This window comes from Plecotus auritus (assembly GCF_963455305.1).
Source record: "Plecotus auritus genome assembly, chromosome: 3".
In the NCBI taxonomy this organism is placed as follows: domain Eukaryota; kingdom Metazoa; phylum Chordata; class Mammalia; order Chiroptera; family Vespertilionidae; genus Plecotus; species Plecotus auritus.
Window position 1 is genome coordinate 119,993,781 of NC_137772.1, and position 26,262 is coordinate 120,020,042.

Below are 26,262 nucleotides of genomic sequence, written 5' to 3' on the forward strand. Positions count from 1 at the left end.
ATTAGTCTGCTGCTCAGAGTCCGTGTCCACGCCGTCGTTTCAGTTTTTTTTCGAAGCTGTAGTCAACTTTCTGGTGTGAAATCTTCAGGATTATCAACTGTAATTGAAAAGTAAACAAAAATTTACACGTCCATTCGCCTTCGGCATCCTCAACCCTAGAGGGTGCATTTAAAGGTCTACCGAAACTGTCCACTGCCACCCTGTCTCCTGGGCATCATCTGATGGCCGCCACGGGCCATCCGACCTCCTGGCGCTCACCGTTCCCCCTCTTGAGTCCTCCTCTTTCTGCCTGTTTCCTCTTCCTGCCTCCGCAGGAGTGAGATGCGTCCTTCTCGGGGCTCTGTTTCAGCGCTTAAAGCATCAGTGTTCCGTTTTATGTTGTTCTGCTCCTTGTATATAGGGAATGTGATTTTGTTAATCTTGGTATCATGTTACTTAATCCAGTGCCCAGCATGCAGTTAGAGCTTAGTGTATATCCCATTATTAAATGAGGAAATGAATTGTAGGCTGGAGGCTGGGGTGAAGGGGAGAGATAACCAAAGGCCCCACACATATAGTGGATTCTTTTCATTGTCTATTAACTTCTCATTGGTCTTGTACTTCCTTGATTTAATTATTTTGTTCAGTCATTCAACAAACTTTTTAATCAGTTCCTGTGTGCTAGGGGCTGTGATGGTTCCTGAGGATATAGAGATGAACTGTAGCTACACACTTGCTGACATTGAACAGTTCTGTCCAGTGAATAATTGAAGTCCAGTGCCATTATTACTATTGTTAGTTGCACAGTACAGTAAAGATAGGAACATTTTTAAGTATAATTTCCCCAAATACATTGTAAATGCCTTGAGATGAGAGATGGAGCCAATCTTTCACTATTTTGTATCACCTGCATTTAACACAGTGCTTGGCACACAGCAAATATTTAGAAAATATTTGGCTAGGAGGGTAGTATTTTAGAATTAAGAGAATTCGTCTATTCATGCAATCTTAATTTTGTAAGCCCCAAGAATTGCAGGCAGTATACTTAAAGCCTCCCTCCCGCTCACCCACTTTAGTAACACACACTCACCTGGTTAGTTTCCCTGGCCAACAGCTGCATGGACTTCAAGCTGAGCCTGGGTACTGGATATAGCAGTACCAGCCAGCTGTAGCACAGCCAGAAACAGACTAGCTGGATTGGGACAGGACATGAACTGAACCAATGGTGCAAAATTTCTGGACACTGGGAACCCAGAGGCAGCCTTCTATTCTTACCACACCATAACCTCCCACGTGTAGGTCTCTCCAAATTCTTTCCTTGGGACTCTGAAAGAACACCATTTCCACTGGCAAGAGGAAGATGAAAACAGTACTGGAGATGGAAAGTAGTAATGGTTGCACATCAATGTGAATGTATTTAATGCTGTACATTTGAATATGGCTAAATAGCAAATTTTAAGATACATATATAAAAAATATAAAATTAATTTTTTTTAGTTACCTGTTGTACCCTTTGCCCATTTTCTTGTTCATTTACAGCCAACCCTCTTTTTTCGAATGTCTTCCATCTCAAATTCAGTTCTCAGCCAAGTTGTTAACAGAAAAAATGTCTCCCTCCAACTCTGTTTTGTTTTTTATTGTTTAAAGTATTACAAATAGTAGTACATAGTCTTCCTTTTTCCCCCCAATTTTGGTTTTTGAACTGACAACCCTTTTGTGCTGATAGCTCAGCATGACAAAGAGCTCTCAGGCCACAAACAAATGAGAGAATGCTTTTGTTGTTGGGGAAGTCAATTTTAAGACATAAAAAGGGCCTAAAGTGCTAATATTGCTAAGGGTGTGAAAGACACAAGTATCACAGGCAATTTAAAAGATAGAAAAACTGTTGTAGATTTTGATAAATGAAAAAGCAGTTAGCCAGTGACAGCATTTCGGAGGCAATGATACATGAACAAGCAAAGATGGTGACCTGAAAGACACCCCTGGAATGAGTGCTGAAAGTGATTTAAGCCTAGTAGAAGGTGGTTCGATAAATTTAAGAAAAGAAGTGTTTAATTATAGATTAAACAGTACGTTAGATATGTACTGTATATAAGAAAGGTTAAAACAGAAGCATTGTGGGTCTGGAACGGATTAATTAAATTTTACATTATTTCAGCCCTACCTGGTTCGGCTCAATGGATAGAGCGTCATCTTGCAGACTAAAGGGTCCCAGGTTCAATTCGGTGAAGGGCACATGCCTGGGTTTTGGGCTCGAATCCCCAGTGGGGAGAATCAATGATTCTCTTTAATCATGGATGTTTCTATCTTTCCCTCTTCCTTCCTCTCTGAAATTAATAAAAATATATTTAAATTTACATAATTTCTAATGGGAAAAAATGATTCAGTTTTTGAACAAATCGCTCCTCGAACAGCCTTTCGGAATGAATTAAGCTCGAGAACCCAGGTTCCACTGTATAAGAATTTTTCTTTTTGAATATTTGTGGCTATTCAATCTTTGTCATATGTATTCCAGATTTTTGCTTCTCAAGATTTCTGGTTTACTTTTTCTGCTCAACACCCAATCTTACTGAGGAGCAAGAACAAACTCAGAAAATAGTTTTCCACATGAACTACAGAGAATCATTCTGGCTATACACTTGTGAACAAAAAAGGATACACACACTAAACTTAACAAGCTCAGAAGGGGAGGCCTGCATGGTGAGCCTTACAAAACTCAGAAACCTACTAGTAAAGTAACCACATAGGATAATCTGAAATTAAAACTTCCTAAAAGCGAGTCATGGCAGGGAGGCATGTCCTAGGCTGGTATCTTCCTTGACAAAGGTCAATTTTTACTTAACTGGGCCTATTGTCTTTTTGTATCTACTGATAACATACCTTCGGAATGTCAGGGTAATTTTCTTTCTCCGGACTCCTCAGAGCATAATCTCCCATCAGAGCAGGAGTCCAGAAGCCCCTAATTATTATTGTTATCCTGTTAATTATTAACTGTTAACTATTCTGTCCCCACCAATGTAAAAGAAGTATGTGCCTCTTAATTTTACTTTTTATCCAGTCCCACAGATTTCCCCATTTTGCTTTCTCCCACCTCCCAAACCTTTCACCAGTGGATTTCATGTAACCCCCTTATGTCTTCCTCTTTGATTCTAATATATAAAATAAGGTGCAAAACTGCTGAGATTTTGCTTCCTGGCATTTGTCATTAGTTTGGCTCAAACTCGTAAAGATTCTTACAGGTTTGGACGTTTCTTATGTCAACGCATTCAACACTTATCTGACTTTATTCTTACAAGCACCGAGGCAGTAAACTTTCAGGCCGAGTGCCGGGCACTACTTCCTCCCCTTACGGCCTTCAATCATTCTGCCAGCTGTAGAAGACCAAGCATTAAATTCTAGGATCAGAAACTACGATATAATGGAAAAAGAGTAGACTTAGACTTAATTTTTAAAGATAATCTCGAAAATCCTTATAATATTAAAATAATATTTAAGAGTCTCTATCAGTATAGTTTTATGGTTCAGATAAATAACGGGGGTGTGGGGGGAACTGATTATCAGCCCAGAATGTATGTACATTTTTTTTTCCAATTATATGTACTTATTTTTTTGTGGCATTTTTTTTATTGTTTAAAGTATTACATATAGTAGTACATATATCTCCCTTTTTATTCCCCCATTGACATTCCCCCAGCCTCCCCTAACCCCTGTCACATGCCTTCATCGCACGCACCCCTCCCAGTGTCTTGTGTCCATTGGTTGTGCTTATATGCATGCATACAAGTCCTTTGGTTGATCTCTTTCCCCACCTTCCCAACACTCCCCAGCCTTCCCACTGTAATTCGACAGTCTGTTTGGTGCTTTACTGCCTCTGTATCTATCTTTTTGTTCATCAGGTTATAATGTTCTTTATTTTCCATAAATGAGTGAGATCATGTGGTATTTTTCTTTCATTGCCTGGCTTATTTCACTTAACATAATGCTCTCCAGATCCATCCATACTGTTGCAAATGGTAAAAGTTCCTTCTTTTTTTATAGCAACGTAGTATTCCACTGTGTAGATGCACCATAGTTTTCTAATCCACTCATCTGCTGATGGGCATTTAGGCTGTTTCCAAATCTTACCTATGGTGAATTGTGCTGCTATGAACATAGGGGTGCATATATCCTTTCTGATTGGTGTTTCTAGTTTCTTGGGATATATTCCTAGAAGTGGGATTACTGGGTCAAATGGGAGTTCCATTTTTAGTTTTTTGAGGAAACTCCATATTGTTCTCCACAGTGGCTGCACCAGTCTGCATTCCCACCAGCAGTGCACGAGGGTTCCTTTTTCTCCGCATCCTTGCCAACACTTGTCGTTTCTTGATTTGTTGATGATTGCCATTCTGACAGGTGTGAGATGGTACCTCATTGTCGTTTTGATTTGCATCTCTTGGATAATTAGTGACTTTGAGCATGTTTTCATGTGTCTCTTGGCCTTCCTGCTGTCTTCTTTTGAAAAGATTCTATTTAGGTCCATTGCCCATTTTTTTATTGGATCATTTATCTTCCTTTTATTAAGTTGTATAAGTTCCCTGTAGATGTTGGAGATTAAACCTTTATCATTGATAACATTTGCAAATATGTTCTCCCATACAGTGGGCTTTCTTGTTTTGTTGATGGTTTCTTTTGCTGTGCAAAAGCTTTTTATTTTGAGGTAGTCCCATTTGTTTATTTTCTCTTTAGTTTCCATTGCCCTAGGAGCGGTACCGGTGAAGAAATTGCTTCGGCATGTATCTGAGATTTCTCTGCCAGTGGATTCCTCTTGTATTTTTATGGTTTCCCGTCTTATGTTTAAGTCCTTAATCCATTTTGAGTTTATTTTTCTGTATGGTGTAAGTTGGTGGTCTAGTTTCATTTATTTATTTTTTTTTTTGCATGTATCTGTCCAATTTTCCCAACACCATTTATTGAAGAGACTGTCTTGACTCCATTGTATGTTCATGCCTCCTTTGTCAAATATTAATTGAGCATAGTGGTTTGGGTTGATATCTGGATTCTCTATTCTATTCCATTGGTCTATATGTCTGTTCTTTTGCCAGTACCAGGCTGTTTTAAGAACAGTGGTTTTGTAATACAGCTTGAAATCTGGTATTGAGATCCCCCCTACTTTGTTCTTCTTTCTCAGGATTGCTGTGGCTATTCGGGATCTTTTTTTATTCCAGATGAATTTTTGGAGAGTTCTTTCTAGGTCTGTGAAATATGCCATTGGTATTTTAATGGGGAGTACATTGAATCTATAGATTGCTTTTGGTAGTATGGACATTTTAATGATGTTGATTCTCCCAATCCATGAACATGGTATGTTCTTCCATCTGTTTACATCTTCCTCTATCTCTTTTTTCAGTGTCGTGTAGTTTTCTGCGTATAGGTCTTTTACCTCCTTAGTTAAGTTTATTCCTAGGTATCTTAATTTTTTTGGTGCGATGGTAAATGGGATTGCTTTTTTAGTCTCTCTTTCTGTAAGTTCACTATTGGTGTATAGAAATGCCATAGATTTCTTGGCGTTAATTTTGTATCCTGCTACATTGCCGAATTCATTTATGAAGTCTAATAGTTTTTTTATGGAGTCTTTAGGGTTTTCTATGTACACTATCATGTCATCTGTAAATAAGGACAATTTTACTTCTTCTTTCCCAATTTGGATGCCTTTTATTTCTTCTTCTTGTCTAATTGCAATGGCTAATACTTCCAGTACTATGTCGAACAGGAGAGGTGAGAGTGGGCATCCGTCTTGTGCCTGTTCTTAGGGAAAATGGTTTTAGTTTTTGCCCATTGAGTATGATGTTGGCTGTGGGTTTATCATATATAGCTTTTATTATGTTGAGGTATGATCTCTCTATTCCCACCTTGCTGAGAGTTTTTATCAAGAAAGGGTGTTGGATTTTGTCAAATGCTTTTTCTTCATCAATTGATATGACTGTGATTTTTATCTCTCAGTTTGTTTATGTGATTTATCACGTTTATTGATTTGCGGATATTGTACCATCTTTGCATTCCTGGGATAAATCCTACTTGGTCATGGTGTATGATCTTTCTGATGTAGTGCTGGATCCAATTTGCTAGAATTTTGTTGAGGATTTTGGCATCTATGTTCATGAGGGATATTGGCCTGTAATTCTCTTTCATTGTGTTGTCTTTGTCTGGTTTTGGTATTAGGGTGATGCTGGCTTCATAGAATGAGTTTGGAAGTGATCCTTCCTCTTGAATTTTTTGCAATAGTCTGAGTAGGACAGGTTTTAGTTCTTCCTTGAATGTTTGGTAAAACTCCCCTGTGAAGCCATCTGGCCCCGGGCTTTTGTTTGCTGGAAGCTTTTTGATGACTGCTTCAATTTCTTCCATAGTTATTGGCCTATTGAGATGTTTAGATTCTTCCTGATTGAGTTTTGAAAGGTTATATTTTTCTAGGAATATGTCCATTTGCTCCAGGTTGTCCAGTTTGTTGGACTAGAGTTGTTCATAGTATTTTTTAACAATCCCTTGTATTTCTGTGGGGTCTGTTGTTATTTCTCCTATTTCATTTCTGATTTTGTTTATTTGGGTCCTCTCTCTTTGCTTCTTGGTGAGCCTGGCTAGAGGTTCATCAATCTTTTTTTTCCTTTCAAAGAACCAGTTCTTGGTTTTGTTGATCTTTTGTAATTTTTTTTTTTTTTTGGTCTCTATGTTGTTTATCTCCGCTCTGATCTTTATTATTTCCTTCCTTCTTCTTACACTGGGCTTTTCTTGTTGCTCTCTTCCTAACTCTTTGAGATGTAGGGTTAGGTTACTTATTACCATTGTTTCTTGTTTTTTTTGCAGTAGACTTGTAGAGCTATGAACTTCCCTCTCAAGCAAGACTGCTTTCGCTATGCCCCATAGATTTTGGATTGTTGTGTTTTCATTGTCGTTTGTTGCCATGATGTTCTTTATTTCTTCTTTGATCTCTCTGGTAACCCAGTCATTGTTGTTGTTTTTTTTTAAATATATTTTATTGATTTTTTACAGAGAGGAAGGGAGAGGGATAGAGAGCTAGAAACATCGATGAGAGAGAAACATCGATCAGCTGCCTCCTGCACACCTCCTACTGGGGATGTGCCCGCAACCAAGGTATGTGCCCCTGACCGGAATCGAACCCGGGACCGTTCAGTCCGCAGGCCGACGCTCTATCCATTGAGCCAAACCGGTTTCAGCAACCCAGTCATTGTTTAATAGCATGCTATTTAGTCTCCATGTGTTTCATTTTTTTAGATTGTTTTTATTATAGTTGATTTCCAGTTTTATGCCACTGTGATCTGAGAAGATGCTTGATATGATTTCTGTCTTCTTGAATTTGAAGAGACTTTGCCTGTGACCCAATATATGGTCTATCTTTGAAAATGACCCATGTGCACTTGAGAAGAATGTATATTCTGTGGCCTTGGGGTGAAATGTTCTGAAGATGTCAATTAATTCCATCTGGTCTAGTGAGTCATTTAGGATTGATGTTTCTTTGCTGATTTTTTGTTTAGAGGATTTGTCCAGTGGTGATAGTGGGGTATTAAAGTCCCCTACTGTGATTGTATTGCTGTCAGTCTCTCCCTTGATATCCTCCAGGAGTTTTTTTTTATGTATTTGGGTGTTCCTGTATTGGGTGTGTATATGTTTACCAGAGTTATTTCTTGTTGGATTTCTTCTTGCTACCTTTAGTATTATGAAGTGGCCTTCCTTATCTCTTCTTATGTCCTTCACTTTGAGATCTAATTTGTCAGATATAAGTATTGTTACCCCAGCTTTTTTTTTCATTTCCATTCGCCTGAGAAACCTTTTTCCATTCCTTCACCCTCAGTCTGTGTGTGTCTTTTTTTCTGAGGTGGGTTTCTTGTAGACAGCAGATATATGGGTCATGTTTTCTTATCTAATCCGTTACCCTATGTCTTTTGATTGGGTCATTTAATCCATTTACATTCAAAGTTATTATTGATAGGTACTTGTCACCATTTTTATTCTTTACCCCTGTGTACCTTCTTCACTTCCTATTTCTTTTTTTTACAGCAGACCCGTTAGCATTTTTTGCATTGCTGGTTTGGTGGTAATAAACTCCCTTAGTCCTTTTTGTCTGTGAAGCTCCTGATTTCACCTTCAATTTTGATTGATAGCCTTGCTGGGTACAGTATTCTTGGATTCAGACCCTTCCTTTGCATGACTTTGTATATTTCATTCCATTCCCTTCTGGCCTGATTTTATTCTGTTGAGAAATCAGTTGCTAGTCTGATGGGGGATCCTTTGTAGGTAACTTTCTGTCTCTCTCTTGCCGCTTTTAAGATTCTTACTTTGTCGTTGGTGTTTGTCAATTTAATTATAATGTGCCTTGGCATCAGTCTTTTGGGGTTCATTTTGCTTGGGACTCTGAGCTTCTTGGATTTGTGTGGGTTTTTTCTTCCCTATATCAGGGAAGTTTTTTTTTTTTTTTTTAATATATTTTATTGATTTTTTACAGAGAGGAAGGAAGAGTGATAGATAGTCAGAAACATCGATGAGAGAGAAACATCGATCAGCTGCCTCTTGCACACCTCCTACTGGGGATGTGTCCGCAACCAAGTTACATGCCCTTGACCGGAATCGAACCTGGGACCCCTCAGTCCGCAGGCTGACGCTCTTCCACTGAGCCAAACCGGTTTTGGCTATATCAGGGAAGTTTTGTGTCATTATTTCTTCAAACAGGTTTTCTATTCCTTGCCCAGTTTGCTCTCCTTCTGGAACCCCTATTATGTGTATGTTGTTTCGTTTTGTGTTGTCCCAAAGTTCCCTTAGGCTCTCCTACTGCCTTTTAATTTTTTTTTTCTACAAGCTGCTCTACTTGGGTATTTTTTCCTACCTGGCTTCTAGCTCACTGATGTGGTCCTCTGCTTCTGCTAGTCTACTATTGATGCTTTCTATTGAGTTCTTTATAGCAGCGATGTCATTTTTCATTTCTTCTTGGTTCTTCTTCATTTCCTCTTGGTTCTTACACATATTGTTGAATTTGTCTTCCATTCTTTTCATCCACCTTGTGACCATTTCTCTGAATTCTTTCTCTAACAGGTTGCTTGCCTCCATTTCGTGTACTTCCTTTTCTGGTGATCCCTGCTTTTCTTTCATATGGGGGCTGTTTCTTTGTCTCCCCATGATCTCTCTTCTCTGGGTGTCTGGTTATGTAGTTCTCTCTCTCCTGCGTTGATTTAAAGGCACAAAATACAACACAACAAGGCACAATGCACAAGGCACTGAACACAAATGTATGCACGATATTAATAACCCCAATAAAGATGACCACCAGAGAAAGGCAAATTAGAGGATAGGAGAGAAGAGAGAGAGAAAAAAAAGGAGTGCAAAAATGAAATTGGGAAAAGGAAAAAAAGTAAGAGAGAAAAGAAAGAGAATAAGAAAGAAGGGGGGGGGGAGTACATATATGGGGAGAAAAGCCAATAGAACAGCCACTAATCCCAACAAATGCCAGCAACAAGTACCTGGAGATGAATGCAAACTACAAACAACAATTAATATCAAACGAGGTGAGGGAAAACAGAAGCAAAAAACAAACAAACAAAAAAAACAAAAAAAAAAGAATAAGCAAAACAATCTCACAAATAAGCATAAAGAATTCGATATAATCAACAATCAAGCAAACAACAACAAAATGACAGAAAAAATTTTTTTGGATAGTGAAGAAAGAGAAGAGAGAGGTGTGTATGGACTTGGAGCAGGGGATTGGAAATTAGATATATAAGTAGGGTGAAATTTTAACAGGGGTAAAAAGAAGGAATAGGGAAAATTTAAAGCAGGAATAGGGTAAGAGAAAAAGGACAACGAAAGAAGGAAAGTGAGGAAGAGTGTTGGCATAAAGGTAAAGTTGAGATAGAGCAAAATGATGCTAAAGGAAAGATGAGAATAGAATGTAGAACACTAATCCCAAAGTAAAATAAAGAGAAAATAAAATGGCACTTTTTTTAAAAGAAAGGTAAAATAGTAGTAATAATACTGATTGAAAATAAAAATGTAATAATTAAAAAGGTAAAATCAAGTAAGGAAAAAAGAAAAAAATTTAGTTTCTTAAGTAAAAGATGAAAAAAATAAAAAATGTGCAGTTATGAAGGTCATTCACTTTCTCTACTGTTCTGTTTGGCATTCCTGTTTCCTAGTCAGGACAGTATTGAAGTTCTCTGTGTTCCACTGCTCCTCAGTGTTGTAAGCCAGTCCTGATATTTAAGCAGGCAGTACGTCTTTATTTCTTATATTCCTTTATTTGTGTTTACACAAGGGTCAATTTGTGATTCAACCCCTGGGTGTCAGTGTTTCTGGTTGCCCTCCAGGTCTATAGGTCCTCTCTAGCTAGTGTTTAGATTTGTTTTCCCTGTGGCATTTAATTCTGGTTTAGGGGAGTGGGTTGCCCCAGAGCTGGTTCTGTGATGGTTATTCCCTGCTCTGATCCCCAGGTTCCAGAAAAAAATTTTTCCCTGCAGTCTCTTAGAGTGTCCCCAATTGGGTGATCCTATGTATTTTTTTTTTAAATATATTTTATTGATTTTTTACAGAGAGGAAGGGAGAGGGATAGAGAGCCAGAAACATCGATGAGAGAGAAACATCGATCAGCTGCCTCCTGCACACCCCCTACTGGGGATGTGCCCGCAACCAAGGTACATGCCCTTGACCGGAATCGAACCTGGGACCCTTGAGTCCGTAGGCCGACGCTCTGTCCACTGAGCCAAACCGGTCACGGCGTGATCCTATGTATTGGGCTTAGTAATCAGAAGCAAGGATTTAAAGAGGCGGGGGGCGGGGAAGAGCCAGCGTAAGTGTGCGAACTTTGGGGCTGTGCGCAAGTCTGTGCAGTCTTTTTTCCCCTTGGGTCTAAGCAGCCGGCACACTTTTAAAATTTTTAGGCTGTCCTTTTGCGCCCCGATCAAAACTGGTTGCTTTTTAGAGTTCCCTTCTGTTAGCAGCTCTGCGGACCCCCTTCCACATTCACGGATCATGCCAGCCCCAACAGCTGCGTATTTTTCTAGGCGCAGACTTCCCCAGTTCCTCCAGCTCCCGCTGTGCATGTTTCTCCTGCCAGGACCACAGACCTCACCTTATCCTAGGGAAAATCTGACCTTTCCGTGAGGCATTGTAGAGCTCCTCTGAATCGTGTGCTTGCGCCACTTGGGGACTGGTGTTCTCGGGTTCGCAGCTGTTCGGTGCGAGCCATAGTTGTAGATTCCCCAGGCTTTTCAGGCTTCTGATTACATCCACTTTCCCCTTCAAGAAGGCGCAGTCTCTGCATCCGAGCCGGTTGCTCCAGGAGGGAACCCAGCAGCAGTGGGGGCTGCCTGGTCAGGGGAGCCCCATCCAGCAGTCCCCCACAGTCTCCTGGAGTATAGCTGTCCGTCAACTCACCAACAAACACTCCCCGTGTGATGACACACTCTCCCTTTGTTTTCTCACTCACACACTATATTGCAGTCTGCCTTCCCGTCGGCAGCCATCTTCTTTCCCTATGTACATTCTTTTTAGTATAAGTGTGAAAAAGAAAACCTACTATTATATGCAACTTTGTAGGAGCTTCTATGAAGATGTAGGTAAAACTGAAGATAAAGGTGAGATAAACAAGGTTTAAGAAGCTTGTATGAATAAGGGAAACGAAAAGAAATCTTAGCAGTATGCAATACCACCTTAAAAAAGCAGTATGCTTGGTCTTGGTAGAAACATCATATGAAGAGTTATATCATTATAAGATAGAATGCTGGAATATGATAATTTATTCAATAACAGGGTATGCAAACTAATGATCCGCCATATTATTTTTGTGTACGCATAAAAATAGCGGTAAATGTTACTCATTGTAGCTTTTCAAAAACACTACTTACATATTTATTTAAATGTTTGTTTATTGATTTTGGAGAGAGGGAGGGAGAGAGAGAGAAACATCAATTTGTTGTTCCACTTATTTATGCATTCATTGGTTACTCTTACACTGTATGTGCCCTGACTAGAGAATGAGCCTGTGGACAAAAAGGGGCCACATGCTAACATGACTAGCTCAGGGAAGGCTTTTGTGGTTGCATTGCAAACTCAGAGACCTAAAGTAGCCACAAAGGATGGTCTGAAATGAAAACTTTTTAACTAAAAAGCAGTTTATGGTGGGTAGTCATGTCCTAGACTGGTATCTTCCCTGACAAAGGTCAATCTTTACCTTAACTGAGCCTATTATCTTTTTGCATCTATGCTAACATATCATAACATATGGTTGGAATGTCAAAGTAATTTTCCTTTTTCCGGACCCTTCAAAGCACAGGCACCCCTCGGCAGAACCCACAAATACCCTCAGTGTTATTGAGTTAATTGTTGACTGTAAACTATCCTGGACCCACCTAAGTAAAAGAAGTACGTTTCTCTTCATTTTAGTTTTTATCCAGTCCCAGAGATTATCCCACCCCCCTTTGCTTCCGCCTTCCTAATTTATTACCAATGGATTTCATGTAACCCACTTACATCTCCTCTTTTGATTGTAATGTATAAAACAAAGTGCAAAACTGCCATTCTCTGGAGCATTATCGCAATCCATTGAGATTCTGTTTTCCGGCATTTGTCATCAGTTTGGCTCAAATAATATCACAAAAATTCTTCACCGGTTTGAATGCTGCTTATATTAAACCCACAACTGTGGTGTATCAGCTCTAACTGACTGAGCTACCTGGCCAGAGCCACGCTACTTATTTTCAAATAGGTCAGAACAAAAATGGATACATAGAAAAAAGATAAAGCCAGTATTAAAAACTGGGGATCTGGATGAAGATCTAATGGGAATTCTATGTATTCTTACAGCTTTCCTCATTGGTAAAAAAAAATGGCAGTCGGAACACTAATAAACTTTTACCTCTACATTGAACAGCTGTAAATTTAATATTTGTTATCAATTAAATTTGATCTAGTTAATGAGTGAAGGTATTATCATTTTCGAGTATTAAAGAGCACATTTCAATTCTAGCTCCAGGTTTAATTTACTGATCATTGTTGTCAGCCTTTATTTCTATAGTTTTGTTTCATTCATTCATTCAACAAATACTGTGTCAGGAACCTTTTTGTAGTTGTTAATCCTCACCCGAGGATATTTTTTCCATTGATTTTTAGAGAGTGGAAGGGAAGGGGAGAGGCAGAGAAACATCAGTGTGAAAGAGACACATCGATTGGTTGCCTCCCACACATGTCTCAACCAGGGTCAAGGATTGAACCTGCAACCCAGGTATGTGCCCTTGACTGTTATCAAACCGGTGACCCCTCTGTGCGAGGGCTGGTGCTCTAACTTTAGAGCAACACTGGCTAGGGCTGTTTTTATTGATTTTTTAGAGAGAAAGGAAGGGAGTGGGAGAGAGAAAGAAACATCATTGTGAGAGAGAAACATTGATTGATTGCCTCCCATACTCACCCTGACTGGGGATCGAACCCACAACCTGGGTATGTGCACTGACCGGTAATCAAACTCATGACCTTTCAGTGTAGGGACAATGCTCCAACCAATTAGGCCACACCGGCCAGGGCTCTAGCTTAATGTTATTAAGGTTCATCCATGTTGTAGCATATCAGGTTTTCCTCCCCTTTTAAAGCTGAATATTTCATTGTTTGGATGGACCACGTTTTATCCATTTGTCATCCATCAGTGGACACTTGGGTTTTTTCTACTTTTTAGCCATTGTGAACAGTGCTGCACTGAGCATGAGTGTATAGGTATCTGTTTGAGTCCCTGTTTGTTTGTTTTTTTGTTGTTATTGTTTTAAATGTTTTTACTAGATGCCCGGTGCATGATAATTTGTGCACTGTGGCGGGGAGGGGTCCCTCAGCCCAGCCTGCCCCCTCTCATAGTCCCGGAGCCCTCAGGGGATGTCCTACTGACAGCTCAGGGGGAGTGAGCCTAAGCCACAGTCTGGCCTCCCTCTGCTGGAGGCAACCAGGCCAATCATGGGAAGGCACTGCTCCCATCACACCGCTGCCGCCGCCGCCGCCGCCGCCGCCGCCGCCGCCGCCGCCGCCGCCGCCGCCGCCGCCGCCACTGCAGGCCCTCAACCCTTGCTTCTTAGCGCTGGCCCCGCCCCCCAGCCACCGGGGGCCAGGCTGGCTGGGGGAGGGGCTGTGGGAGGTTGAAGCACAGCAGGTCGCACCCCGTCCAGCCTCTGCGGAGGCATGGTGCCGGGACCGCCCGTGCCACTCGTGCCACTGACTCTGTGGCTGCCTCTGCAGAAGTGGCAATACTGGGACCCGGACCGCAGAGCCCTCTCTCCCACTGCCTCTGAGGAAGGGGCCCTGGCACTGGACCGGCCCACACTGAGGCCTCTCCCAGGCCACCTCTGTGAAAGGGGTGGTGGCGGAGGCAGCTGCAGCACCGCCACCACCTCTACTCCCACTCTCGCGGCTGCACCTCTCCTGCGCTGCCAGTCCTCGTCCTTCGGCCTTCGCAGCCGCTGTGGCTTTGTCCGGATAGACGGCTGGAAGATGTCCGGTTTTATTAGCATATTACCCTTTTATTAGTAGAGATTGATTTCAGAGAGGAAGGGAGAGGGAGGGAGACATAGAAACATCAATGATGAGGAAGAATCATTGATCAGCTGCCTTCTGCATGCCCCCTACTGGGGATAGAGCCTGCAACCGGGCATGTGCTCCTGACCGGAAGTGAACCCAGGATCCTTCAGTCTGCAGGCCGACCGTCTATCCAAGTCCGTTTTTATTTTTATTTTTAAATATATTTGTATTGATTTCAGAGAAGAAGGGAGAGGGAAAGATAGAAACATCAATGATGAGAGAATCATTGATCAGCTGCCTCCTGCACACCCCACACTGGGGATTGAGCCCACAACCCAGGCGTGTGTCCTTGGCCGGAATTGAACCCAGGACCCCTAGGTCTGCAGGCTGATGCTCTATCCACTGAGTCAAACCAGCTAGGGCAAGTCCCTGTTTTTAATACTTTGGAGTATATACTTAAGAGTGGAATTAGCTGGGTCATGAGGCAATTCAGTTGACCTTGTTGAGGAATTGCCAAACTGTTTTCCACAGCAACTGCAGCATTTTACATTCCCACCAGCAATGTAAAAAGGTTCTCATTTCTCCACATCCTCACCAGTACAGGTTATTTTTCATGCTTTTGTTTGTTTTGTTAGTCATCTAGTAGGTGTGGGTAGTGTGAGGTAGTATTTTATGGTTTTGATGTGCATTAGCCTAAGGACTAATGATGTTGAACATTGTTTCATATGCTTCTTGGCCATTTGTATATCTTACAAATGTCTAGTGAAGTCCTTTGCCCATTTTTTTAGGGTTTCAGGATTATGTATATTATAAATTTGCTTTGTTATAAATTTAGAGCATTATGGTTAAAAACAACTCAGGAACATACGGAATTCAAGCTAATTTGCGTAACTGTCACAAGAAAAAAGCATTAAATACATTTCTGAAATAAGTTTTTTCATTTAATTCTGGAATCTCAAAACAGCATTAGACATTGCCCTTGTTTTAAAAATGTTTATTTAAACACTCAGCTAGCTAAATAACCTTGAAAGCTTTAAACATAATTGATATAGAAAAGGCTTTCCTTCTAATCTCAATCTTACATAAATGGAAGAGGTGAGAAGAAAAAGGTAGACAATTTCTTTAGCAGTATATATGGCTAAATCCATAAACCACCTTAAACTAGAATGTCCATTATTGACCCTGTTAAAAAGAACTGGGGAGGCCTAGCCTGTTTGGCTCAGTGGATAGAGCATCAGCCCTCAGACTGAAGGGTCCTGGGTACGATTCCAGTTAAGGGCGTGTACCTTGGTTGCAGGCTCGATCCCTGGCCCTGGTCGGGTCATGTGCAGGAAGTAACCAGTTGATGTGTCTCTCTCACATTGATGTTTCTCTCTGTCTCTCCCCCTCCCTTCTACTCTCTCTAAAAATCAATGGAAAAATACCCTCAAATGAGGATTTGCAACAACAAAAAAGAACTGGGTAAATATCAAAAGTTACTTCATAAACCAAAAGAAAATAATTTTAGGATTACGGTAAGTAAAATTTTTGAAACACTTAAAAAACTTGATATTAAACTTAGGAATCATTTCTTCATTGTAAGAAAGGCATAACTGAAAGTGAAAGATATTTAAACTAAATTGATTTTCAATCCTCTTTGAATGAAATAAATGAAAAATAATGGTTGATTAGCTAAGCTTTGTGCTCTAACCAAACTAATTACAGTGATCTTTAAATGGCAACAGCCATCTGACTAGGTAGCTTGACAGTTCTTAATAATTTTGCAATAAATTTTTTTAAATGCAAAGACATTTAAATGATTCGATCATGCAATGTTCATCTTATGCATTCTACATCTTTTTGCCAATCTTGTAAAATCTTGTTCCATTTAATCTTAGTGCATGTAACTGGCAACCGCTAACATAAGGCTTGAAAGTAGTGTCTGATGTCTTTGTTAATTCTCACTGATAGCAGTCTGGTATTAATTTTCTGTATCTTCTACAACAGGGGTGGGCAAACTTTTTGACTCGAGGGCCACAATGGGTTCTTAAACTGGACCGGAGGGCCGGAACAAAAGCATGGATGGAGTGTTTGTGTGAACTAATATAAATTCAAAGTAAACATCATTACATAAAAGGGTACGGTCTTTTTTTTTATTTATTTATTTCAATAGTTTTATTCATTTCAAACATTTTAACAAGAAGAATGTAAACACTAATTATTATAATTTGAAACTTCAAAAAATGGAGGAATCATAGCACAATAACATACCTTATATTGAAGATGGCAAAGGCAAAATAAAATTGCCTAACAAAGGAAAGGTACAAAAGCCTTTCAAATTAAACTTAAATATAATAAAATAATTTAAAACTAAAACAAATAGAAAGGAACAAAATGTGTAAACAGTAAATTAAACATTTTCTTTAGTGCAACTTCCAAATTATGCCCAGGACGTAGATGTAGATGGCAATGTAGACTGGGTTGAAAGGTTTTTGGTCTTTAAAACATCAGCTTCAGTGGGAACAGTGTTGTTGGTCTCCTTTTTAGCTAATGCTCTGATACTGTGCTCTCCAGGGGCGTGTCTCCCTACATCACCACAATAACGTGTCTACACATTCCCAGGGTGATGTTGGGGGGACGCGTTTGTGGGCATTACAAGGAGCCTCTGGAAGATTGAGAGGTTGTTCCTTCTACTGAATGGGCGGATATAAATCCACCCACTCAGAAGAAGGAGCTGCGGCCGTGTTTCCCGACGTTGCCATGTTAACACTGCTGCTGGTGAAGGAGCAGAGGGGAGAGCAAGAGAACCCTCCACTCTATCGGCTCCATGGGGGCAGATAGAACAGCCGAACGGGCCGGATTCGGCCCGCGGGCTGTAGTTTGCCCACGGTTGTTCTACAGTCTTTATAAATTCTTTTGCTGTTGGCACTTCATTAGACAGTTAGGGAATCTTGTATATCTTTATGATTCACTAGCTGAACATTACCATCTTCATAATAATGAACCTGAATTTTCAAGATGCAAACCACATGTCAAAGTGGTTAAAGGAATGATTGTAAACTTCCATTCTGACTGCCAGTCACCATTCCAAAGGTTTTTTTCCTTGGAACTGATGGCTTTCTGTGCATGTAATAATAGTTTGCTAGCCTTTTTTTTTTTTTTTTTTTTTTTTTTTTTTTACCATATACAATGTAGACCCCATTTGGGTAATGTTCTTTTACATATGCTCCTAGAGCAGTTTCTACTGAAGTTCTCCATGATTCAGTTGCATTCTCTGCTTCATACAGTCTTGGATCAGTTGCTTTAAATTTGAAACTGATTCTGTTTTTTGGATCCCAAAACTTGTCATTTCCCATGTCATTATGTTTTATCAGTACCTGATACTGTTTATTATAACCTTGAATTTTTGCTGGAATAAACTGGTCCAAGTTATATGCAAATGCATGAGCTGCTCCTTCCCTGAGAAGATTATCTAATTATTAAGCAGTAACCGAGCATCATTAAATACCTCGATGAATTCCCCAGGAGGGGCATGAATGATGAGTTTTGCTGCTATACCACTTCTCATCAGACAACTGCTCCTCCATTTTCCTTCTGGCTACTAACTGGCGGTAGCAGCCACCTGACTTTCCCCTCTTCATGTTGTCCTCCTTTGCCCTTTTTTTTTGTTGTTGTTGTTGTTGTTAGTCCTTACACGAGGATATTTTTCCTGTTGATATTTAGGAGGGGGGAAAGGAGGACGGGAGAGAGAATGGGAGGGAAGGAGGAAGAGAGAGACATCGATGTGAGAGAGAGAGAGACCCACACCCTGACAGAACCTGCAACCCAGGTATGTGCCCTTAACTGGAATCAAACTCAAGACCCTTCGATGTGTGGGCAGACACTGCAACCATTGAGCCACATCTGTCAGGGCAAGAGACAAGTTTTAAAAGGTAGAGGTTATACAAGATGTCCCCAAAAATTGTATACACACTTTGGATAATTATAAAGTCAGTGTTTATTAACATACAATTCATTTTCAAAATTAAATGAGTTATCAGCTGTTATGTATACATTTTTAGGGGACAACCTATATATAGTCATAAATTCTGATTTGGGAGGGTCTGATTGGATAATTTTGAAACTTAGCCATTTAAGATAAGGTCTGGGGAAGGGGAAGAGAAGGCACAAAGGAATTCCAATGTGGCAGGGTCTAGTTGATTGGAGTCACACATTCCTAGTGGTGTCTGGTTTTCTTTCCTGCTGGGCAACAGTTTTAGGTACCTCTTGCTTTAGAAATGGGTCTGTGAGGACCAGGTTTTTACATGATAGTTCTATAAGAGTGAATTTTGGTTCTGCTGAGCTTTCAAGGTCACCTTGGGTCATTCAACTGCTAACTGCAGACTTAGGTTAGTTAGCTGGATTCATTTTAGGCGATGTTAGCTAATTTGGCTGGTCCTTGTGGATAGACTGAGAACAGCCTCCTGTGTTTTTTTATAGGATACTGTATAAACATGTCCGGTTTCTTGTGGTCCAGTTTTAACATCAATCTTTTGCAAGTCTTGGCACAATCTGTTTTCCTATTGATTGGCCATATATGTATGGATTTGTTTCTGGACTCTCTGTGTCTGTCCTTATGCTAGTACCTCACTGTTTTGATTACTGCAACTTTGTATTAGTTGTAAATCAGGAAGTTTGAATCTTCTGACTTAGGTTTCTTGTAATTTCATATGAATTCAAGGATTGGCTTTTCCATTTTTGCAAACAAGGCTGTTGGAATTTTGAGAGGGATTGAGATAAATCTGCAAATCACTTTGTTAGTGTTTACTTAACAATATTAAGTCTTTCTACCTAAAAACAGATATCTTTCCATCTATTTGTCTTTAATTTCTTACAGCAGTATTTTCTAGTTTTTAATGTACAAGTCTTCTCCTTGGTTAAAAATATTTGCTTTATTCTTTCAGATGCTAGTGTAAATTGAATTGCTTTCTTAGTTTCCTTTTTGGATTGTGTGTTGCAGTAGGTATATAGAAACTGGAGGTCAGGAGTGAGTCTCCTGGGAATGTGCCACTCTGGCAGATTATTTTTTGTTGAAAACAATTAAAGCCCAACAAACTCAGGAAGAGTTTTTTTTACCCCTTTTTCTCTCTTAAATAGATTCAGATAGGAAAACCTGCTTGGGGAAGGGAATCTTAAGCATAATTGCCTTAGCATAGTCATTTTAGCACATCTGAATTAAGTATGGTCGACAGGAAGGATCCATGCAAAAATCTGTTCACTAGAGTTCCCTCTGTCCCATTGTTTCTGAGTTGCTTACGAAGAATTTGTTTGCTACCCGTGAATTGCCTAATTCTCCATTGAAATCCCAGAACCCTTCCCCCTACTTTCTATAGTGTCCAAAATGACATATAGGGTGTCCCCCCAAAAATGTATACACACATTTTGAACAATTGTAAAGGCAGTGTTTATTAAAATACATTTCATTTTCAAAATTGAGCTATCAGCTGTTAAAGTGTGTATACATTTTCTTGGGATATCCAGTATATACCTCATTTTTCCTCACTGTCTTTGGAATTTTCATACTTTTTTTGAATTCCCTAGGTCAGTGGTCGGCAAACTGCGGCTCGCGAGCCACATGCGGCTCTTTGGCCCCTTGAGTGTGGCTCTTCCACAAAATACCACGGCCTGGGCAAGTCTATTTTGAAGAAGTGGCATTAGAAGAAGTTTAAGTTTAAAAAATTAGGCTCTCAAAAGAAATTTCAATCGTTGTACTGTTGATATTTGGCTCTGTTGACTAATGAGTTTGCCAACCACTGCCCTAGGTACATGTTTTTTTGAATTCCCTAGGTACATGTTTTGAAATTTGATTTTATCCTGTTAATCTGTATCTGTTAATTTGATTATTAGCCCAGGTAAAAGAACTTGGAAGGTGGGAAGAAAATTTTTTTTTTATGGACTGAAATTATCCGCAAACTTTATTTATATGCCAAAAATTATTTTTTATGCCCCCAAAAAACAACTGATTTTGTATTCATCTTGAACCCTGCAACTTTGCTGAATTCACTTATTAGATCTAGTCATTTCCTTGAGGATTCTTTGGGATTTTCTATATATAGAATCATGTCATCTGTGAATATAGTTTCAATAGAGGCCCAGTGCACGAAATTTGTGCATGGTGGGGGGGACAGTGTCCCTCAGCCCATCCTGCACCCTCTCCAATCTGGGACTCCTCAAGGGATGTCCAACTGCCTGTTTAGTCCCAGTTGGACATCCCTCTCACAATCCAGGACTGCTGGCTCCCAACCGCTCGCATGCCTGCCTGCCTGATTGCCCCTAACCACTTCTGCCTGCCAGCCTGATTACCTCCTAACCACTCCACTGCCAGCCTGATCGACGCCTAACTGCTCCCCGGCCAGCCTGATTGCCCCTAACTGCCCTCCCCTGTTGGCCTGGTCACCCCTAACTGCCCTCCCTTGCCAGCCTGGTCACCCCTAACTGCCCTCCCCTGTTGGCCTGGTCACCCCTAACTGCCCTCCCTTGCCAGCCTGGTCACCCCTAACTGCCCTCCCCAGCCGGCCTGGTCGCCCCCAACTGCCCTCCCCTGCAGGCCTGGTCACCCCCAACTGCCCTCTCCTGCAGGCCTGGTTGCCCCCAACTGCCATCCCCTGCTGGCCCGATCGCCCCTAACTGCCCTCCCCTGCAGGCCTGGTCCCCTCCAACTGCCCTCCCCTGCAGGCCTGGTCCCCCTCACTGCCCTCCCCTGCTGGCCTGGGTCCCCCCCAACTGCCCTCCCCTGCTGGCCTGGGTCCCCCCCAACTGCCCTCCCCTGCTGGCCTGATCGCCCACAACTGCCCTCCCCTGCCGCCCATCTTGTGGCGGCCATCTTGTGTTCACATGGGGGCGGCCATCTTGTGTGTTGGAGTGACGGTCAATTTGCATATTACCTCTTTATTGTATAGGATTCTTCTTTTTCAACTTGGATGCCTTTTGTATCTTTTACTTGTCTAATTGCTCTGGCTAGAACTCTCACTACTATCTATATATTTAAAAGCCTAAGCAACCGAACGACCGAATGACTGGTTGACTGGTTGCTATGACATGCACTGACCACCAGGGGGCAGATGCTTAATGCAGGAGCTGCCCCCTGGTGGTTAGTGTGCTCCGACAGCCAACCTCCCATGGCTGGCTGGCTGGCTGGCCGGCCAACCTCCCGTGGTCCCCTCACTTGCCCCCCCGAGCTGGCCAGCCCCCCTGCTAGGGCCCAATTGCCGGCCAGGCGGAGGGACCCCACCTTTGCACGAATTCATGCACCAGGCCTCTAGTGTTGAAGTGGTGAGCATGGGCACACAACAGGTAATTTTTTTAAAGAAAAAAGTAAATGGCTTAATGATAATTTTGTAAGTGGACATGTTATACAACAGAAGTCAACAGACATTTTTGATAAGTCACCATATAGTAAATATATTTTTTTTGTTTAATCCTCACCTGAGGATATGTTTATTGATTTTTAGAGAGGGAGAGAGAGAAACATATGTGAAAAACAGCAATTGGTGCCTCCCATATGTAACCAGACAAAGTATGGTTCTGTGCTGCCTGTCACTACCTGAGCCAATTAAGCAGAGACAGGGTTGAATGATATATGAGCATTTATTCCAATACTGCTGGCAGTATGGGAGAGCAGCAGTTACCACAAAAATCTGTTCTGCACCCCACTATAAACCAGCTACTTATTTTGGGTAAAAGGCAAAGATTAAATGGGGAAGTAGCCAAAGGATATGCCAAATAGGCAGTTAATAGGTAAGCAGAGGACTGGGGATCTTCAAATGGCTAGTGATGTGCAAGGGCTGGGTGGGGGTCTTCAAAGGGCTGGCGTTTCTGGTTTATGTATCAAAGTTGTTAATCTTTCCATGATAATAGGCTGTTCCAAATGGGTAGGATGGGCTGCATTTCCAGGTGAGCTCCCAGGTCCTGTGTAACTGCCAGCCAGGTTAGAATGTGCCTTCTTTAATCAGAATAAAACAATCATGGTTAACAGAACATGATTAATATTTCTTAACATTCTAGTTGGTTCCCAGTATTCTGTTTCTGCCCCATCTCATACACACCCCAACTGGGATCAAACCTGTGACATTTTTGGTCTTTGGGACAATGCTCCAACCAACTGAGCCACCCGGCTGGGCATATAGTAAATACTTTAGACCTCGTGGTGTAAAGTTAGTATTTGCTATCATGGTAGAAATGTGATCTCATTCTCCTAGAAAACCTTCCGTCTCTCAAAGACAATGAGCATCCCTCTGGGAAACTCGCTGAAATGTAATGTATTCCCTTTGTCTGCTTCTGGCAGTTACACAGCCTGCCCTCCAGGGTTGGAAAACTTCATGTGCAGAAGTAGGTTAGGAGCCCAGGCTCTGGGTTTGAATTTCAGCTCTAATCATTATCTACGTAACTAGAGGCCTGGTGCATGAACTCATGAACTCATGCACCAGTGGGGTCCCTTGGCCTGGCCTGCAAGATCGGGCCGAAACCTGCTCTCTGGACATCCCCCAAGGGGTCCTGGATTGCGAGAGGGTGCAGGCCAGGCCAAGGGACCCCACTGGTGCCTGATCGAGGCCAGGGAGGGACGCAGGAGGTTGGCCAGCGGGGGAGGGATTGTGGGAGGGCTCTAGGGCATGTCCAGCCTGTCTCACTCAGTCTCGATCGACTGGACCCCAGCAGCAAGCTAACCTACCAGTTGAAGCGTCTGCCCCCTAGTGGTCAGTGCACATCCTAGCGAGCAGTTGAGCGGCCTTAGAATATCATTAACATATTACACTTCGATTAGTTGAACGGATGACCGGACACTTAGTATATTAGGCTTTTATTATATAGGATAATCTTCACTACTTACTGTCTAGAAGCTTCAGTTTTCTCATCAATAAAATGAGTAATAGTACTTCGCAGCATTTTTGTGAAGATTAAATGATGAAAAATGTGAAAACATTTATTTGTAAAGATATACTAGTATATACCCCTATCCCAGCATTATTCATAGTAGCCAAGACCTGGAAATATGCTAAATGTCCTTCGATGGATAAAGAAGATGTGGTACATATATACAATGGAATACAACTCAGCCATAAAAATTGATGAAATATTGTATTGCCATTTGCAACAATATGGATGGATCTTGAGAATATCATGCTAAGAGAAACATGTCAGATGGAAAAGGACAAGAACCTTATGATTTCACTTATATCTACATATATAAAACCCTAAGCAACCAAATGATTGGTTCACCGTTTGAACGGTCGCTATGACATGCACTGACCACCACGGGCAGACGGTCAATGCAGGAGCTGCCCCCAGGTGTTCAGTGTGCTCTCACAGTGGGAGTGCCGCTCAGTTGATGGGCACTTGATGCCGTGCTCATGGCTTCAAGGAAGTCCAGCTGGTCCCAGGGCAGCACAACATCACCTTTGTGGAGCTTGACAATGTGGTTCAGGCAGGGGCTGCTTGCAGTGCCCTACAGGGCTTTAAGATCACCCAGAACAACACCATGAAGATCTCCTTTGCCAAGAATTAGCACCTTTTCCCCATGCTTGCCCCTACTCCCTGTTTGGAGGCCTTCCCTCTTCCCCTTGGGTCGGCCCCCTGAAGGTAAGTCCCCCTCAGGGGCCTTCTTGGAGCCACGTGTGTACCCAGAGTCTGTCCACAGACATTGCACCTGGCGCTGTTAGGCTAGAATTAAAGTGTTTTTAATGTTTGATTTTCTATAAAAACAAACAAAACACGAAAGGGGAGTCCACTGTGTGGAAGAATGTATTTGGCAATGATTCATCTGATAAAGGGTTAATATCCAAAATATATAAGGAACTCATGCAACATAACAAAAGGAAGACAAACAATCCAATTAAAAAATGGGCAAAGGACCTAAAGAGACACTTCTCCAAAGTGGACATACAGATAGCCAAGAGACATATGAAAAATGCTCAGTCACTGATCATCAGAGAGATGCAAATTCAAATGACAGTGAGGTGTCACCTCATACCTGTCAGATGGCTATCATCAACAAATGACAAGTGCTGGTGAGGATGTGGAGAAAAAGGAACCCTAGTATACTACTGGTGGGAATGCAGACTGGTGCAGCCATTATGGCAAACAGTATGGAGTTTCCTCAAAAAATTAAATATGGAGCTGCCATTTGACCGAGTGATCCCACTTCTAGGAATATATCCTAAGAAACCCTAACTAGCAATGAAAAAGAAAGTTCACAGCAGCACAATTTATAATAGCTAAGATCTGGAAACAGCCCAAGTGTTCATCAGTAGATGAGTGGATAAAAAGGCTGTGGTACATTTATATTATGGAATATTATTCAGCAGTAAAAAAAAAAAAGAATCTCTTATACTTTGAGACAGCATGGAGAAACCTGAAGAATATCATGCCAAGTGAATTAAATCAGTCAGAGAAAGACAAGTATCACATGATCTCACTCATATGTGGAATCTAAGTAACAAAGTAAACTGATGAATAGAGTGGGTCCAGAGACATGGAAGCATGGAACAGAGTGCAGAAACTCGAGGGAAGGTGGGGGAGGGTGGGTGGGCATGAGATAATCAACCAAAGACCTTGTATGCATATATGCTTGGCTCATGGACACATAGACAATGGGGCGGTTAGGGTCTGGGCTGGTGCTGAGGGAGCGGGGAAGAAAAATACATAAATTTTATATATTTAGGTAAGGTAGTGGAAACAAGATTTGTCTTCTTTATAGCAACTTTAGCTCACAGCAAACCATTCAAATGGGAAATAAATTTACTAAATACCTTGGGTGCTTCAAGTATTAAAGATGAATTTATTTCATGAATTGTTCTTGAAATGTCAGTCTTATTTTCATTAGTGTTTGAATGTAAAAAATAATGACTTTCTTCCTCTTTATCATCTTCCTGAAAATAGAAGTATTTTTTATTTTTAAACAACTGAAGAAATGTTTTTGTCAACCATAAAGCTATTTTTTTTACTGAGATATAATTGACATATAATATTATATTAGTTTTAGGTGTATAGAAATGATTTTATTTTGTGTGTGTATATATATATAGATAGATAGATAGATAGATATATTAAAATCTTTTACCACAATAACTTCATTTAACATTTGCAACTTTCAAATATACAAAAAAAAAGATATATATTAAATATGTTATAAATGTAAAAGGTGAAGGAAATAGATCAAATTGTTGTCAATATCTTTGGGTAACTTTGATTTGGTCATTTCTTTTTTTTTTTTTTTTTGTCTAAAGTTTTACATATGTCTCCTGTTTTCCCAATTGACCCCCCCCCCCCAGCAATTCCCACCTCGAGCAAGCCCCCACTGCCCAGTGTCTGTGTCACAGACACAGGGTGGACATTAGGATTTTGGAGATGCTTAGGTGGGGCATGGCCATAAAAAGGTTGAGAACCACTACTTTAGATCCATCCATGTTGTTGCAAAAGCCAATATTTCATATTTTTTTATGGCCGAATAATATATAGGGTGGGGCAAAACTCTGTTTACAGTTGTGAGTTTACGCAAAACAGTTTATTCTTAAATTATTAGGCATTGATTATTGTATTATCTATGTATATAAAAGGCTAATATGCTAAGTGTCTGACTGTCTGACTGGTTGCTATGATGCGCACAGACATGCTTAACACAGGAGCTGCCATGACTCACACTGGCCATTTACAGACAAACGGCACTGTGGACCTGGTGCCTACAAAGCAACACTCAGCTTCCCCCAGGTGGGACACAGGCCCCGCCACCACCCCAGAGCG

The 26,262-nt window shown here is 41.1% G+C and overlaps 1 protein-coding gene and 1 pseudogene across 3 annotated transcripts in view; one reads left to right on the forward strand and one right to left on the reverse strand.

Annotated features, from left to right (window-relative positions):
- MPHOSPH8 (M-phase phosphoprotein 8) overlaps positions 1–26,262 on the forward strand; it is a 71,822-nt gene that overhangs the window by 649 nt on the left and 44,911 nt on the right. The gene's annotated exons all lie outside the window — the stretch shown is intronic.
- Positions 14–18,128, reverse strand: LOC308243304 (F-actin-capping protein subunit alpha-2-like; annotated as a pseudogene). The gene is made up of 3 exons: positions 17,376–18,128; positions 16,342–16,476; positions 14–97 (listed from the first exon to the last, which is right to left on the reverse strand). The product of its transcript is annotated as an F-actin-capping protein subunit alpha-2-like (transcript).